This window comes from Podarcis cretensis (genome assembly GCF_951804945.1).
Source record: "Podarcis cretensis genome assembly, chromosome: 5".
NCBI lineage: Eukaryota > Metazoa > Chordata > Lepidosauria > Squamata > Lacertidae > Podarcis > Podarcis cretensis.
Genome location: NC_137174.1, coordinates 1019177 through 1034425, shown reverse-complemented (window position 1 = coordinate 1034425; position 15249 = coordinate 1019177). Strand labels below are relative to the sequence as shown.

The 15249-nt window shown below is 42.2% G+C and overlaps 1 protein-coding gene across 4 annotated transcripts in view; it reads right to left on the bottom strand.

Moving 5' to 3' along the window:
• The window catches only part of LOC307215684 (potassium voltage-gated channel subfamily KQT member 1-like), a 373811-nt gene extending 358590 nt beyond the window's left edge, over positions 1-15221 (bottom strand). For 3 of the 4 annotated variants that reach the window (XM_079975202.1, XM_079975201.1, XM_079975203.1), the window contains exon 1: positions 11743-14803. The gene's annotated coding sequence lies outside the window, so the exon portion shown is untranslated. Of the gene's footprint in view, positions 1-11742; positions 14804-15150 lie in introns of those variants that run through there. The other variant, XM_079975199.1, reaches the window with a different exon arrangement.
• Positions 15222-15249: the final 28 nt, after the last annotated feature.

The window sequence follows — 15249 nt, the reverse complement described above, 5'->3', positions numbered from 1 at the left end:
TGCTACGTGCCAGGCCCGGAAAACGTCAGGGCAGACGCTCTCTCTCGAAAACCAGAATATTTGGAGGGGGAGGGAGCGCCAGAAGAGAGACATATCATCCCTGAGGACCACTGGGTGTGTGGGGCGGCATTGGTGGGGCAAAGAGAACTGGTAGAGGGAACTGAGAATGATGAATACGCCCAGGATAAGCTCAGAGGACTCCGGCGGGAGGGAGAGAACTCAGGAGGTTTTGAGGAAAGGAACGGGGCATTGTATTACAAAGGGGCACTGTATATACCCGAAGGAGAATTGAGGGGGAGGGTACTCAAACAGTTGCATGACAGCCCCACAGCGGGGCACTTCGGGCAACACAAAACCATGTGGTTGGTTACCAGGGAGTTTTGGTGGCCCAAGGTGCGGGAAGATGTACGGGAGTATGTGAGAGGGTGTGACCGATGCCAGCGAGCAAAAGGGGAGAGGCGGGCACCAGCGGGGTTATTGGAACCACTACCCACACCAGAACGACCATGGGAGGCAGTATCCATAGATTTTATGACGGATCTGCCAAAATCCAAGGGAAAAACAGCCATCATGGTTGTAGTAGACCTGTTAACCAAAATGTGCCACTTTATAGCATGCTCACATGCGGTCACGGCAGAAGAGACAGCCAAGTTGTTTGTAGAACACATTTTTAGGTTGCATGGCGCCCCCTTGAGGGTGGTCTCAGACCGAGGGAAACAATTTACGTCCAGGTTCTGGAGGAAGCTCATGAGCTTACTGCACGTAGAGGTTAATTTTCTTTTCTTTTTTTTTTTTTTAAAAAAATAATTTTTATTGCATTTTTCACAAAAAAGAACAAAAAAGCAAATTTTCACAAACATTACAAAAAGAAAAATTTTCACAAACATTACAAAAGAAAAGAAAACATAGACAAAAAAAAAAGAAGAGAAAAAAGGAGATTTTAACATAAAAAAACAAAAAGAAATCCCTCACTTTCCAATTATAACCTTCAAAACCTTATTTTCCTTACTTCCACCCGCCTCCCGATCTTGTATGCTATGTAATAATTAGTTCAGCAAGCTCAATCTTTGTTCATTTTGATTCTTGATCCCTCCCTTTGTGCTCTTATTTAACTCAGTCACTAGAACCCCTTCTTTCCTTTTCAATGTCCTCAACATTCAAAGATTTTACAGTGTTTTTGTAGATAGACTTTAAACTTCTTCCAGTCCTCTTCCACCTGCTCTTCTCCTTGATCTCGAATTCTGCCAGTCATTTCAGCCAGTTCCATATAGTCTATTACTTGCATCTGCCATTCTTCCAAAGTGGGTAGATCTTGTGTCTTCCAATACTTTGCGATGAGTATTCTTGCTGCTGCTGTAGCGTACATAAAGAAAGTTCTATCCTTCTTTGGCACCAATTGGCCGACCATGCCCAGAAGAAAGGCCTCTGGTTTCTTCAAGAAGGTATACTTAAATACCTTTTTCAGTTCATTATATATCATCTCCCAGAAAGCCTTGATCCTTGGGCACGTCCACCAAAGGTGAAAGAATGTCCCTTCAGTTTCTTTGCATTTCCAACATTTATTATCGGGCAAATGGTAGATTTTTGCAAGTTTGACTGGGGTCATGTACCACCTATATATCATTTTCATAATATTCTCTCTTAAGGCATTACATGCCGTGAATTTCATACCGGTGGTCCACAACTGTTCCCAGTCAACAAACATAATGTTATGACCAACGTCTTGTGCCCATTTTATCATAGCAGATTTTACCGTTTCATCCTCAGTATTCCACTTCAACAGCAAGTTATACATTCTCGACAATATCTTAGCATTGGGTTCTAACAATTCTGTTTCCAACTTTGATTTTTCCACCTGGAAGCCAATTTTCCTGTCCAAATGATAGGCCTCTCTTATTTGAAAATAATGTAACCAATCTCGCACCTTATCCTTAAGTTTCTCATAGCTTTGCAATTTCATTTTATCTCCCTCCTGCTCCAGAATTTCCCAATATTTTGGCCAGTTAGATTCCATATTAAGCTTTTTTAAGGCCTTTGCTTCCATAGGTGAGAGCCACCTAGGGGTTTTATTTTCCAATAAATCTTTGTATTTCATCCAGACATTAAACAATGCTTTCCTGACAATATGGTTTTTAAATGTCTTGTACACTTTAGCCTTACCGTACCACAAGTATGCATGCCACCCAAAAACGTTATCATATCCTTCCAAATCCAAAATATCCGTGTTTTCAAGAAGTAGCCAATCCTTCAGCCAGCAAAAAGCTGCTGCTTCATAATATAACTTGAAGTCCGGCAGGGCAAACCCCCCTCTTTCCTTTGCGTCAGTAAGAATTTTGTATTTTATTCTGGGCTTTTTGCCCTGCCAGACAAATCTAGAAATTTCTTTTTGCCACTTCTCAAAACAGTCCATTTTGTCAATGATTTGTAACGTCTGAAACAAAAACAACATTCTTGGCAATACATTCATTTTGATAACAGCAATTCTACCCAGTAAGGAAAGTTTCAAGTTTGTCCAAATTTCAAGATCTTTTTTCACTTCTGACCAACACTTCTCATAATTATCTTTAAATAAATTTACATTCTTCGAAGTCAAGTTCACCCCTAGATATTTCACTTTTTTCACCAATATTAAACCTGTTTCTTCCTGAAACCTTTCCTTCTCTTACCGCGGCGGCGGCCATCGGTAATGGCGGATACCCTCTGAAACGGAGGGGGAAGCTCCGCAGAAATCGGGTCCACCGCTACAGCGAAGCGGAGGACCCTCAAAAAACCCACAGGCGGGTGAAGCCTGGGGCCGTGGGGCTCAGCGGGCACGCTTTGCGCCCCCCCGAACTGTCAAAGGAGCCCTGAAAAGAGCTCCGGAGCGGAGCGGGGGTGTAGCGCTGTGCTGGAGCCGATCGCTACTTCTGCGGAGTGAAGCTGCATAGCAGTTACCGGAGAGCGCTGGCCTTTTTCCTGTGAAACATCGGATTAAAACAGCTATCCGTGAGTAAGAAAATGGGAACTTGGAAAGATCAAAGTTAAGACCAAGTATTGGACTTTGATTTTGAATTTGAATTTGAACTTGAAGCTAGAAACTTGAACTTGAAATTTGAACTTGAAACTAGAAACTTTGATCGGGACTTTGAACTTGAATTTAAAATTCGGACCTGAAATCGGCAAAGTGCAAACAGGAAGTCCGCTTTGCCGATCCTGTAAATAGAATAAAAGCAAGGGACAAGGGAACTTTGAACCACTGACTTGTTTTATATAAAGAGCTAAATTTCACTGTCAGAGCAAAAGAACCCCCCCCCCCCAAGTAGGGAAGGGGGGATAAAAAATCCACCACTTTACTTTTAACACTGATCTGCCGGTCTGTCTTAAATAAATGCAAGGCTACTGTGAAAGTACTGTTTATGGACATTGTAACTTTTGCTACTGAATGCTTAGAAGGACTAGTAACAATCAAGGGAGCCTCCAAATTTATAACTTTTTTACTCTTTTACTCTTGCAACAAATTGGAAAGATAACTGGGGAGCTGATGAAGTTACTGTTTAACAATTATTGAAGAAACAACCTGGTATTCTGCTCCCCTAGAGGAACTGTGTGTTATAGCTGGGGATTTTCCACTGCAGCTGCTATTGTTTATAGCTAAGAAGGAAGCTTGGGAATTGTGTGAGTGACCTTGATTTCTAGAGGCAAGCAATGGAAGAGAAACAACCAGACAAGTTACAGCCTCCAGATAAAGTATCAACAAGAGCAAAAATTAAACAACAGCAGCAGCTGCAGGCACAGCAGCAACTCCAGCATAGAAGAACATCATCAGCAGGACTCTCTGTCCCACAAGCCACAGAAAGGGAAGAATCAAAAGGAACAGGATCGGATTCTGCAACATTAGACAAGATTTTATCGGCTCTGCAAAATTTGACAGCTAAGATTGATCAAAATACTTCAACTATTAAGGACCTGGGGCAAAAAGTAAACGATTTGGGGACGAATGTGAATTCTAACACCCAGGCGATTGACAGACTGGTGCAGGAGTCTAAGGAGACAAAGAAGACAGCGGAGGAAGCCAAAGAGAGGGTATTGGCAGTAGAACAAAAGATACCACCAATAAATAAAAAATTGGATGAATACAAGGTACAATTCTCTTTGATTGAACTTAAAGAGAAACAGACCAACTTGAGAATTAGATCGGTCCCAGAAATAGAAGAAGGAGACTTGATAGAACTGTTGACATCGGAATTTGAGGAGTGCTGGGACCTGGATCCAGAGAAAGAAGAATTTAAGATAGTGAGTGCTTTTCGATTGGGAAGGGTTAAGAGGAAAAATAGGCCGAGAGACTGCTTGATTGCTCTAAGGACAAAAGAGGAAAGAGATAAAATACTGAGTCTACACTACCAGAAAGCACTCGATATCCAAGGGGTGAGAATTGAGATTTTTAAAGATATCCCGAAATACCTGCTCGATCTTAGAACCAATTACGGAAATTTGGTGGACCTGCTAAAAAGAAACGGAATTTTGTTCAGGTGGGAATTCCCACAAGGCCTCTCGTTTACATTTAAAGGAAAGAAAATTAAGATAAGATCAGAGGAAGATAAAGAGAGTTTTCTGAGAAATTTTGGAGAAGAATTACAAAGAGAGGCCAGAACAAAAGACTTGGAAATATTAGGACTGGGACCACCTGACTTAGGAAGAACTCTCTTGGGACTGGACCAACGGAAAGAGATACCGCCGACAAACCAAGAGCAACTTCTAGGAGCAACTGGTGGAACATCAGAATAACAACAACATGTCTCTGCAGATGTTAACTTGGAATGTTCGAGGTTTGAACTCCCCCAGCAAAAGGAAGAGGATTTTTCATATTCTGAAAAAGGAACAACTGGACCTAATTTGCCTACAAGAAACACATATAACAAGACTCCAAAGGAAATTATTGATAAATAAAAAGTTAGGCCAAGACTTTATTTCATCAGACAAAGTAAAAAAAAGAGGAGTTGTGATCTACGCAAAAGAGAAATTATCACCAAAGTTTCTCCTTAAAGATGAACATGGACGATTTGTGGCAATTGAAATACAATTCCAAGGAGAGAAATTAGTAATAATTGGAGTCTATGCACCTAATGAGGGGAAATCAGAGTTTTATAAGAAACTGCATGAGACGTTAATGGACTTTATAGATCGAAATATCATTTTGATGGGAGATATGAATGGCGTTGTCTCGACATATATGGATAAATCTGAAAGACAAGTAGTCACAAAAGATGGAAGACTACCAAAGACCTTTTTTGAATTGACAGACAATATGGACTTGATTGATATTTGGAGAACTAAAAATCCCCTAGGTAGAGAGGGGACCTTCTTCTCTGAAGCCAATTTGACCTGGACTAGAATAGACCAAATTTGGATTACAAGAGGGATGGCACCCAAGATTCGAAAGGTGGAAATCTGCCCCAAAATCTGCTCCGACCATAACCCAGTGAAGATGGATATGAAACTAACACCCACTGGTTCCTTTAGATGGAGAATGAATGACACCTTGTTTAGAGACTCTGAAATTGTGAGAAAGGCCCAAAAAACACTAAAAGACTACTTTGAGATAAATTTGAAGACTACAGTGGAGAAAAGAGTAATCTGGGATGCAAGTAAAGCCGTAATGAGGGGGTTTTTGATCCAGCAAAATGCTATAAAGAGGAAACTTCAAGAGGAGAAGAAAGAAAAGATTTTAGAGAAAATTAGAGAAGGCGAGAAGAGATTAAGGACTAAACCTAAGTCACAGGACATTCTACGAGAAATTAAATTACATCAGGCACAATATTTGAAAATGGTTAACCAGGATATAGAATGGAAAATTAAACAAATGAGACAAAAAACCTTCGAATCGGCCAATAAGTGTGGAAAGCTGCTAGCTTGGCAGCTGAAGAAAAGACAGAAATTAAATACTGTTACCAATCTTGAAGTAAATGGACGAAATATACAAAACCCACGGGAGATTCAAGACTGCTTCCAGAGATACTTTAAACAACTGTATTCACAAGGGCCACAGAATGAGATCAAAATCGAGAAATTTTTGGAAACAAATGGATTACAAAAAATTTCTCAAGAGAATAAATTAATACTGAATGACAAAATTTCTGAACAGGAGGTTGAAGGTGCCATTAAGAACCTGCAACTAGGCAAGTCTCCAGGCCCGGATGGGCTAACCTCCAAATACTACAAAGACATGAAAGATTACTTAATTCAACCTCTAATGGAGGTTGGCAATGAAATTATGGAAGGGAAAAGAGCGCCGGAGTCGTGGAAAGAAGCTTACATCACGCTTATACCGAAAAATGAGATAGAAAAGACACAACTAAAGAACTACCGCCCCATATCCCTACTTAATGTGGATTATAAAATTTTTGCTGATATTTTAGCTAGAAGACTGAAAAAAGTTTTAGCAACAATGATTCATAAAGACCAAGCTGGCTTTCTCCCAGGCAGACAATTGTCAAATAACACGAGAAACTTAATTGACATTTTAGAAAAGCTACAAGTTAATATAAATACAAAAGCTGTTTTAATATTTATTGATGCGGAGAAAGCCTTTGACAATATTTCGTGGAGCTTTATGAGGAAAAATTTGCAAGGGATGGGGTTGGAGAAAGGTTTGGAAACGGTATAGGCGCGATTTACTCAGAACAGAAGGCGAAATTAATAGTGAATAATGCAGTAACGGAAGAAGTTAAGATAGAGAAAGGGACACGACAAGGCTGCCCAATTTCCCCTTTGCTTTTTATTTCAGTCCTGGAGGTCTTGCTGAATATGATTAGAAGGGACCAACAGATTCAGGGTATACAGGTCGGAGTTAAACACTATAAACTTAAAGCCTATGCAGATGACCTAGTACTGACGCTACAGGAGCCAATCCCTAGTTCTAAAAGAGCACTGGAAATAATACAAGAATTTGGTCGGGTGGCAGGTTTTAAATTGAATAAATCAAAAACTATGGTTCTAGAGAAAAATTTGACAGCAGTTAATTTTCAGACTGCCCGACACCCAGAAACCAACGGGCAGGCGGAAAGAGCAAACAGTATCCTCCAACAATACTTGAGGTGTTATGTCAATGACAGAGAAAATGATTGGGTAGAAAAGTTGGCTCTGGCAGAATTTGCCTACAATAATGCGGAGAATGTGTCCACAGGGATGAGTCCCTTTTTGGCCAACTATGGGTGTCATCCCAGGGCATTTCCAGGGGAAGGAGGGGAAAGATGGAGCGTCCCGGCAGCAGAACATTTTGTAGAAGAAATGGAAGCAATCCATCGTCAGCTCCAACTCAACCTAGAAAGGGCCAAAGAAGAATACAAGAAGCAGGCAAACAGGAACAGAAGGGAAGGTGAAACCATAAATGTGGGGGACCAGGTGTGGCTATCGACCCAAGGGTTGCCGTTCAAAGGGGATTGTAAGAAATTGAGACCCAAAAGATTGGGACCATTTGAGGTCATACAACAGGTCAATCCAGTGGCGTTCAAACTCAGGTTACCTAACCACATGAAACTACACCCAGTATTCCACAGGTCATTACTGTCACCGTACAGGGGGGGACGTGAAGGGGAGGTCACACAGGGACCAGTCATAGAAGAAAGGGAACGCAACAGCCACGTGGCGGAAATCATTGACTCCAGGTGGAAGGGTAATCAGGTGGAGTATTTGGTAGCTTGGGAAGGGGAACCAGAGTCAGAAAACACCTGGGTAACTGCAGAGGAAGTCAACGACGAGGTTTTAATAGAAACGTTTCATCAACGGTTCCCAAGGAAACCTCAGCCTGTAACGAGGTTCTGGAGGGAACACTTTGGCACCACCGATGAGGAAGAAGAGTTTGAAGGGTTCCCAGAATCGGAGCTGGAAGAAGGAGTAGACTCCGAGGAGGAGGAGTACTTGGGGACAAGGGACGGCAACCGGTGGAGGGAAGTGTTCGAGTCTTCGGAAGATGAGGGAGGTTCTTTCCGGGGTTTTGCACCTTCACCGCCCGTGGAGGAAGGGGCGGGAGGGGGTGAAGGGGGCCCTGGAGGGGAGGTGGATGTCAGGGAACTGCCATCGGAAGGGCAGGCGGTGGAAGGGCTCACGGAGGTTAGGAGAGACTCGGCAGCAGAGGAGGGAACCAGCAGGGGGAGAGAAGGAGCTCCAAGGGAAAGTGAATCGGAGGGATGGCTCAGAGAGACTTCCAGCGAAAACAGTGGGGAAGCTTCAGGACCTCCTATAGGGACACCCACCCCTCGCCGGAAACTGTCACGCCGAGAATCCCGAAGACGCGTTTCCGTTAAGGAGCTTCTATGCTGGAAGCGTTTCCGCAAACGCCCACTGTCGGATTCTGCCAGCGATTGAGGGAGTCATGTTTAAGGGGCTCCGCTATAGACAGAGCTTTGATAACCAGGCCAAACTCTGAGGGACTAAGCTTTACGCACAAGCAGCTCATCATCCCATCACACATTTCAAACTCATAACCAATGTCTCTATCTTTTTCTACTTTGTAACACTTCGTATATTTCACCTTACAAAACTTCTTGTAGTCCTACTAGCGTAATTTGTTGATTACAGTTGCTCTTCAAATAATTCATATACTTCTTCCAGTCTTAGGTAAATCTCTGGTTCTGCAGGTTTTGAATCCTTCCTGTCATTTTGTCCAATTCTGCATAGTCCATTAATTTCATCTGCCATTCTTCTTTCGTCAGAATTTCTTCTTGCTTCCATTTCTGGGCTAACAATACTCTTACCGCTGTTGTTGCATATAAGAACAGTTTAGCATCTTGTCTATTAATGGCTTGGCCTATAATACCAAGTAAAAATGCTTCTGGTTTTTTTAAGAATGTATATTTCAACATCTTTTCCATCTCATTATATATCATTTCCCAGAAGTACTTTACTCCTGTCGTTTTTATTTTAGCATTTTTTCTTTTCTTTTATGGGTAAGGCATGGGGGATTTGGGAGAATTTAAATAATCATCATTATTTAAATGTGTTTCTAAGCTGATGAAATTAAAAAGCTTCGTACACTGAGAGGAGTGGGAGGCCCTCTTCAAATATATTCTAGGCCAGTGTTTCCCAAAGTGGGCGATTCCCCCCTGGGGTGATGGAAGGATCCAGGGGTGGCATAGTAGCCTCAGGTGCAATGGGGGGGCATTGAATAAAAATAACCGGGCAGTGGAAACATAAAGAAAAAATAATTTTTTGAAAAACCGTTTGTACCTGTTTCATCTGTTGTGTAATGACACTTACCAATGTAACACAGAGTTCAAGCTTTAAGGTGTCTTATTTATAACATCTTTCTTTAGAATGATACAAGATGTAGGTAGAAATATAGGTGCATAAAAGAATGCAAATTTGTCACTGTATCTTTCTGTTTGTTCACTTAAAGTGGGTGCTGAGTAGGTTTTTTTCTGAAAAGGGGGCAGTGTTGAAATTGCAGTGTCCCAAGCACAGCGGAATGATGAGGAGTACGTGCCACATACTCTATATTACTTTATTTACACTTCAAAGCTGGTAGATTACAGAAAAACATCTTGCCTCTGCCGGAGCAGAGAAAGCATCCTCTCTCCTCTGAAGCACGGAGAGAAACACTGAAAAACAGGAAACCAGTGTACGTCACATCCAGTCTCCTTTCCCGTGGGAAAACCCAACAGCAACTGACTGTGGAATGTAAACACCTGTCTCGTGACAAGCACTTCGCTGCACAGTGAAAGAGAGCAGAAACCAACAGGCAGTAGGCCAAATAAGTTTGGGAACCTCTATTCTAGGACATGTAATATATTTTTTAATATAGCAATGGATGTTATGAGCCTGGAAACTTGACACAGATACATGATGGGAATTGTGTTTTTCTTGGCACTCTCATGTGATACGTACTTTCTATACTAGGCATAAAGAGACTTCCTGTTTTGATTTGGGAGGAGGGGACTAACAAGGGTTAATCCCACTTATGCAAGTTGTTTGGAGCAACTACAGCTGATTGTGAGGGAACTCAAAGGCTAAAGGTTTGAAGCAGAAATAACCTATCTGAGAAGTTTGGAAAGGGGTGTGGGGGTGTGGGTGTGCTTATTAAGATTGTGTATCAGACATGGACAAATCCTGGATTCTGAACTGAATCACCTTGATTCAAGTCCATCTGGGATTTAGCTGGATCTGGTTGAGATAGCTCCAGAATCCTCCATGTTTGACCCAGAGAGACCCAGGACTGTCAAAAGGGGTGTGATTACACAGAAAGGGGTGTCATGGCTTCTGCAGTCCTGGCTGGCTCAGGATGGCAGTTGTAAGGTGAACTGTCAGAGAGGAGGAGGAGGAGATGCCCTCAACACGAGGAGCCCAGGAGGGATAAAAACAGAACAACTTGGCCACAGCTCCATGACCTCCTAGCAGGCCTGGTGCCCACATGCCCTTTATGTGAATGGGGGAGCAAGTAGATCCCAGTCCCTGCAGCTGCAAAGGACTTCAGAAGGTGCTGGTGAATGAATGAGAGACAAACAGACATCACTTCGGTGCATCAGTGCATCAGCCTCCCTCTCCCACAGATTATCCTTTTGCTGTCTGCATTAGGGATCTTCCTTTTGGAGAAGGGATTGTAGTCAATGAAGCAGTATTTGCTAACCCTCTGTTGGTTGTTGTGGAAGCCTCTGTGCAGCATTTACAGTTTTTCTCATGCAAGTCAAGCTCTCTTCCTGAAAGGAGTCGTGGTTACTGAGTGCTTGACCAGCAGCAACTGTTAAGAGTTGAATGCCTACAGTGTTCACCACAAGATAGTTTACCTCCATGTTTGGTTTACAGCCATTTGCGCATCCTTTTTGCACAGTGCATGTGCACTCTGTGTTCTCTGCAAGGGGGCATAATCCAAGGGAAATCTACAGTGAGTCACAAAGATGCCACAAGACTCTTTGATTTTTCTGCAATAGACTTACATGAAAATCATTCTGGAAATTGCTGCCAGAAGCTGATGAACGAGTTATTTATTTAGCCAATACCCTATATTCAGTGGAGGAAGAATAGACATGAAGTATTTGCAGCTGTCATATTTTAAGGCATGTCCCCCACCCACTTTTAATTAACTTAAAAGTGTAGTCAGCAGAATATAACTTTTAAGGTCTCTCATGTCTTCTCTCATGAACCCAAATCCAATGGCCTCACTTTATAGTAACTACCGGTAGGTCTTAAGCTTATATGATGTGCTCACACCATCTTATTGTCTCCCAGTTTTAAAGTTTATTCACCTACATATTCTCAGAATGGGACAGGTTGGTAATTCAATACTAAGAAATAACTAAAGCGAGTTTTAAAAAACCTCCAATGCAGTAAGTTACAAAATCCATATTTCAACATTCTATCAATATAAATGACTGGAAATAATGAATACGTTGGTGTATTGAAGACACTGTACACTTGTAATACTCAGCGTTCTCCATTGAGCTACACAAAAGGCGGCAAGAATTACTGCTTGCAATATTAGGCCTATTCTTATTGAAGAGGTATCAGATAGCAGCAGCAGAAAGCTTTCAAATAATGAGACAATATAAATTCTTGTACACTGAGCTTCAACTGTTACTTGATTCCTTGCTTCAATTATATTAAGTGTCCTAGCATTGTATTATTAGGTTTGCTTCAATCATTAGTAGTGCACTGGAAAAGGATCCACCCCATTGATAATGTGGAGGTAACAAAATATTGTCAAAAGTTGTACAACTATAAGCACATTTTCAGTGGCTGATCAAAGGGAAATCATTGCTTCAGTAGACTTACTGTATAAGAAATGTCTGCTATTCGGAAGAGTTTGAAAGGAAGTCACATCTGCTTCAAAAACCAATTTAAGGGCCAAATTGTGTGTTTACCTCACATTGAGAGGCTATTGTCCAGTTAAACAGTTAGGAACATAAAAGCCTGCCTTATCCTGTCAGACCGTTGGTCCACCCAGTTTAGTATTTTCTACATTAGCAATGGCTCTCCAGGATTTCAGACGGAGTCTCCTAACTATCTCTCAAGATGCCAGGGATTACGCCTCAGACCTTTTACATGCAGTGCTCTGCTACTGAGCCACTACCTTCTAGAATCATATAATTACTAAACTATACTATGCTATACTATACTATGGTCGTACCTTGGTTGTCAAACTTAATCCATTCTGGGAGTCCATTTGACTCCCGGAATCGTTCAAAAACCAAGGCGCAGCTTCCAATTGGCTGCAGGAGCTTCCAGCGCTCAATTGGAAGCCACAGAAGCTGCATCGGATCTTCAGCTTCCAAAAAACATTTGCAAACCGGAACACTTACTTCCAGGTTTGTGGCATTCGGGAGCCAAAACATACAAGTACCAAGGCGTTCGAGAACCAAGGTACGACTATACTATACTATAGTGGGTGACCTTGGGCCAGTTGCTGCCTCTCAGCCTAACCTGGGTTGTTGTGGGGATTAAAGGAAGAGAGGGAGAACCATGTGTGCTTCCTTGAGCTCCTTAGAGGAAAAGGTAGGGCATAAATGCAAAAAATAAAAATGTTCCATGTGTTCTTCAACACTGATTTTACAGTTACTGAGCACAGGAAAAGCCTATGCTACTGGAGGTCTACACCTGCAGGCTTTTCTTCACCAATATTCACACCCCAAGTGTGGACCTTAGGTGGGCAGCCATTCATGCTGTGCAGCCGCAGGTGTGCCTGCCCATTCTGTGCCTGCTGTCTGTTCATGCAGTGTGTATGTGCACTGGGCTATAGTGATGGTCTCAAAGTCACTGTAAATTCCATGGTTCAATGCAGATTTGAACCTAGGACTCCCTAGCCATAGTCTGAAATTCTAACCAGTACGTGCAGAGTAGCCTTCCAGGTGTTGGTGGGACTCCATCACCTGACCATTAGCCACGATGGCTAGGGCTGATGGGAGTCCCAACATCTGGTGGGCAGCATATGGGTGACCCCTGCACTACACCACACAAGCATTAAGTGTGAGCTTTTATTAAAATGCTTTGAAAATACACACCATACGTTTAAAGCACCCCCGCCCCAAAGAATGCTGGGAACTGTACCCCTTACAGAGGTGCAGTTCCAGCAACCCTTAAAAGCAAGTTCTGGGGACCTTTTTGGAGGAGCAGAAATGTGTTTTTAATGTCTGGTGTGTATGCAGTAAAACGCTATTAAGAGAAAACAGGGTAGGACCTCCAAAGTTCAGGTCTGACAATTCAGTCTTATCTTTTCAGTTTATACAGAAACCGTTTCAGTGACATGACTAACAATATAACTGTTGCTGAAACACTAGCATGTTACTTGCATGTTTTCTTAAAATGTATTTAGCATTGATGGCATACTGATAGTAGCAAAATTAAAACTATAATTTCTAGTTAACTTTTATTTTAATTGTATTTTCATTAGCAATGAAACAAAGGGCTTGGTTGAAACTGCAATGTGCAGCTTTTCAGTTCTAATTTGATCTTGGCAATCCACATCTGTGTGCATTTGAAGTTGAATCCTTCAGTTCAAATTCAGACTTATGTCCTCCCCTCACCCGTGTGTCCAGTCTACCAGCAATATCACATCTAGTTGTTTCTAAATTCCACTGCCACACCCCAATCATTCTCTCCATTCTAAGGCAAACTGGGCATGTGCACAGGTAACATAAAGCCTGTGAGCACACCCCTTTAAAAATAAGTCCTGCCCAGGATGTGTGATTTATTGAATATGTGTTTCTGTCATGCCTCAGCTTTCTACTTATGCACAAATCTGAGGGCTTAACTATTAAAAAAAAGTACTCACTGCTGCTCCATTTCAGGAAGTATACACAATATGACATGAGGAAACAAGCAGTGTGCACAAGTTTGGGGAAAGATTGTAGTGGTGCAGTTTGTATGATCAGATTTCAGCTTATTCACAAATCTAAGGGTTTAACTGTGGGGGTGAGGGTTACTTCACTGCCAGAGTGATACACAGCTGCCAGAAAACGAATGAGAAAGGAAACACAAATAGAGGGTGTGGAAAGAGTTGGTAACAAGCCAGTTCCACCCAGAGGGGGGGAAATGATGCTAAGTGTCCACTGCCAATTTATTGAACATGCATCCCCCTCCCCTGTGGATTATCTTCAAATCCAGAAAAAAATAATTTACTGGTAGAAAACACTGAGATTTGAGTGACATTGTGTGGATGACATTATATAAATTGGGACACAATCAGATTCTAATCCACACTAAATTTCAGTGTGGATAAACCCCGAAGAACAAGAGAGGACTCTTGAAAATGCCAGCAACCAGTCCTATATTTCAGCTGTTCCTGTGTGAGTTAGGAAGAATAGTATTAATCAGGAAGCAAGCATAGCAGCTTTCTTCTTTACAAACTTCTTTGCAGGTCAGTTAGTGCACAGAGGGGAGTGGGATTGCATATGCTGGCCCTAACCTCCATTCACTGTACAAAGCATGTATACATGCAGGAATTGTACATGTGTTCAAGAATCCTGGTTGCATCAGCATTCCTAATCACAAGTACAGATTCTACATGTGTACAACTGTCCTTTCTCACATCCTACCCAACAAATAGAATTAGAGCACCTGGTTCCTAAACATGCATGCACCAGTGGGAATAGGATTTGGTCTCCAAGGGTGACAGATTGGTGACACCTAGCTTTTCATCTCCTCAGAAAGTTAACACGTTACAGTAGGTACAGATATAAGCCTACTCTGCAAAACTATGAAACTGCAGCTTGTAGTCTGCAGATATTTGCCAGTTGGGTTTTCTTAATGAATAAGTACTAGTACAAGTCCAGTGAACTAAAATTTCTTAACTTTAGAAGGGATTTCTGGTTCTCTCTTGTATTTTCAGGAGGTACTACAAGCATGCTGTGTGGTCTTTTCAGTGCATCAGTGAGTCTGGTTTAAACACAAATATGTGCACAAGCTGAAGCCAGAATTAGACATCCAGTGAGAAATGAGGTTTTTTGATCCCATATTGGTACAAAGCTGAGGGATTTGCAACAGAGAAATGGCAAGTGTATGGCAAGTGTGGAATTCTTCCTCCCCCTGCTATCCACACAGACACAGCCCACCATCCCTCAAAGCCTGGTCTCTGAACAGGGCTAGGGAAAAACAGCTGGGCAGGGGGGTTAAAAAAAAGCCGCCTCACAGCTGTGCATGATGGTGCACGAGGCATTTCCAAGCCCAACCCTTCTCTCTGCTTACTGTTCACTTTTTATTTGGAACCTCTCGGGTGGAAGCGCCAGGCCACCTTCTTCTTCCTCCCGAGCAGCCCTTGGAGCTCCGGCAGACCCGGAGGCAAGG